Here is a 3,672-nt window from a genome sequence, read left to right on the forward strand (position 1 = left end):
TCTAATCAGTTTGTGCTTTAATGGCGATGACATTACAGGTAGAATGGATGACTCCAAAAGACGCCTGGGCCCTCGTGGCGACCAGGGTGCTATAGTCCAGCCTGCTGCCACCAATCCTAGGGGAAGTAGACTCACCAGTAAAACAACACCAGATAATATTTCTAGTTCTAATTCCTTGATCTCTAAAGCAGTTCCAGCTGAAACTGAACCCAACAGTGTTTTATCCGTCAAAGACAGTGCCAACCCCAATCAAATACGAGCCATTGGGGTATTGGACCAGTACGCACACAGGCCCACCTAGATGGGGATCCCACCCCTAAAGGAGGTGATAACATCGAGATGGAAATCATCAACCTTTCCTCATATGACCTTACCTCTTCAGATAGACAATTATTATCTAAGGGTCTTAGCTTTTGTCCCCGGATGGGTATTGATCATTTTGAAGCTATCAAAGATGTTAATCTTTTTGTATGCAATATCTTGTACAAAGCTATGCATTCTAGATCCAACACTATCAATAACATTGTACCTGTAACTGACAAATATAGTAAAAAAGATTTTAGGATGTTGAAAATACTCAATGAGTTACTGGCTGAAAGCAGCCCATTTGATTTGATCGAAACCATTGACTTAGAAGATATTCTGGATACAGTTGATAGAGAAACCTGAAGGTCAATCTAAAGCAAAGGTCTAAAACATTCCCCTCTTCACAAAATTACCCTAATTTAACTATTTTTCTCACGCAGGTCACCTCAGAAATTGATAAAATAAAAATTCCAGAACATGGTCAATCCAATTTGGAAATTTGATTTGATCGTGCATACTGTTCCTTTAAAGTACAATTTTTAAGCTTGGAACACATTCCACAGGATCCGCGAGGGAGGGACTGGAACAGATGCATTCTCCAGAGAGAAATGAGGTGAAAACATTCTCTCAGGGCCACTATTGCCCCTGGGTTGAATGAGGCCACCTCATTTAAGTCCTTTTTACCCATTTAGGATTTTTTTTCTTGAATGTTTTATATATGTTTATTCATTGTTATAATATAATCCCCCTTGTTTTTGCAGCTATTGGTGATAATACCCAGGACATCTCCTCTGGCGGTCACCTCCCCCTGGGGGTTGCGTTGTCTCCCCGCTGCCGCTGCATTACTTTACGTCCCCTTCTGCTTCCGCTCTGGGGGGGTGGGCGGGATTGGCATCATCTTCCCATTACCATTTCTGAGATATCCACGGCCTTCGTTTGTGTGATGTTACCACGCTGCCGCACCCACACACACCCACATGTAATAGGTAGACACATAATAAAATGTTTTTTTTTTCTCTTAAGTATAAATATTGCTTTGAATTGCCACACATTTTTCATTCATTAGTATAATTGATTGTTTCAGGTGTGGGGTAATCTCTTTTTCCTTGTTTGATCCGACACCCACCATTTGGGTTTCCTGCTGAGAGCATAGCCATCTCTCTATCATCTCCCTGCCCCTCCACCGCTCCCAGTGGAAGCATAGTGGACCTTCTTGCAATTTTTTCTGGCTTTTGTTATTATATATATTTTATATACATCCGACTTCAATCTATTCACGAGCCTAACCACCATCTTGTTGGAAGTTTGCTAGCATCTTGCAACAAATTGTAAGTTGACCATGTGAGATTTTATCTCCAGATACTCTCCTGTGCCTCTCCTGAAGAAGCAAGATTTCCCTCGCGAAACGCATTGCGATTAGTGCACAGTTTTTTTAAAATGATGGTGGTCATCTATATGGACTACATAGGTTCTATGGAAAGGTTTTGTTTTGTTTTTTTTGTACTTTTGATCAAAGTCGAATAGTATATATGTATTGATGTTTATTACATTTTTTATTATGTTTTATTTTTAAATGTATGTCAGTAAATTTTTCATATTTTTTTATATGTCTGAGGTGTGACTCATTAAAAGTCCCGTGGGTCCAATATTTTTGTTGTATGGAAACAACATATCTCCACTCTTCAACCAAGGAGAAAGTGGCACATTGAAAAACCTGGACAACGTGTTGCTGAGGCTTCGTTTAGTCACAGAAAGAGTGGGGGAGAAGGTGGCCGGCTGACCGATGCCTTCAGACAATTCTTCAGTCCTCAGCGCCCAGGTCTGATTGGTTCCAGCAACCATCGCCAGTGTCTGAATTACATGGTGCAGGAATATCTAGGGGCAAGATCAGACTCGGAAACCTTTCCACCAGAACATCCACTGGGTTACTGGGTCTTGAGGATGGACCACTGGCCAGAACTTGCTCAATATGCAATTGAGCTACTGGCCTGTCCTGCATCCAGCATTCTTTCTGAATGAACATGAAGGCTTTGTAACCGATCACAGAGCGTGCCTGTCCACAGATTCTGTTAATAGGCTCACATTCACAAAAAATGAATCAATCTTGGATCACCAGCTACCAAGCACCTGATGCTGATGTAACCAATTGATTTTTCTATGGATGTGGGATCCCTTGAAGACTGCATATGCTGAGTGACTATCCTATTATGCTGAGTGACTATCCTATTCCTCCTCAATCTTCATGATGATAGCTTCTAGGAATATTTTCGGTTCAGGGCACCACCACCACTGCCTAAGGCCCAATTTTTCTGCCCCTGTTTAACAGGGGCATGTAATTACAATTTTTGATCTAATATTTCACAGCAGGGCCTATTCCTGCGCTCAACAAAAGTATCTGTGAGGCTTTACAGTGTTGTGCCACCACTGCCTAAGGCCCAATTTTTCTGCCCCTGTTTAACAGGGGCGCGTAATTACAATTTTTGATCTAATATTACAGCAGGGCCTGTTCCTGCACTCAACAAAAGTATCTGTGAGGCTTTACACTTTTGTGCCATCACCACCACCGCCTAAGGCCCAATTTTTATGCCCCTGTTTAACAGGGCATGTAATTACAATTCTTGATATAATATTTCACAGCAGGGCACGTTCCAGCGCCCACCAAGAGTAACTGTGAGGGCTTACAGTGTTCTGGTACCACCAACACCTAAGGCCTAATTTTCCACAGAGTGTATAGGGCAGGCCGTATAGTATATTCAGGCAGTCCCCTATTGTCAAACATCAGACTTAAAAACGACTCCTACTTAGAAACGGAGGGAGGACAACAGGAAGTGAGAGGAAATCTACCCATAGGAAGGGTAACCCGGGGACCGCCTGTATACTGCTGCTGTTCAGAATATATAGGGCCTGGGGGTGCGGGGTTCCCCTTAATATGCATACCAGACCCAAAGGGCCTGGTAATGGGCTGGGGGGGAGCAACATTACATTACAGTTTTAAATGACTTTTATTCCTTTAGAAATGTCATTTTGTGCAGGAACTGTTCTAAACACGGGAAAAAATGCGCCACTTTACAGGCATACTATAGTCACCCCCCCCCCCCCAGGCACGATACTTAACCACTTGCCGACCGCCGCACGACTATATACGTCGGCAGAATGGCACGGGCAGGCAAAAGGACGTACAGGTACGTCCTTGCCTGCCCGCGGGTGGGGGGTCCGATCGGACCCCCCCCCGGTGCCAGCGGCGGTCGGATCGAGGTCAGGGTCGATCGAAGGTGAGGGGGAGGCCACTCATTCGTGGCTCCCCCCTCGCGATCGCTCCTGGCCAATGATGTGCTTCCTCGGCTTCTGTGAATGTAAACAGAAGCG

Source organism: Aquarana catesbeiana, linkage group LG03, assembly GCF_042186555.1.
Source record: "Aquarana catesbeiana isolate 2022-GZ linkage group LG03, ASM4218655v1, whole genome shotgun sequence".
Classification (NCBI taxonomy): domain Eukaryota; kingdom Metazoa; phylum Chordata; class Amphibia; order Anura; family Ranidae; genus Aquarana; species Aquarana catesbeiana.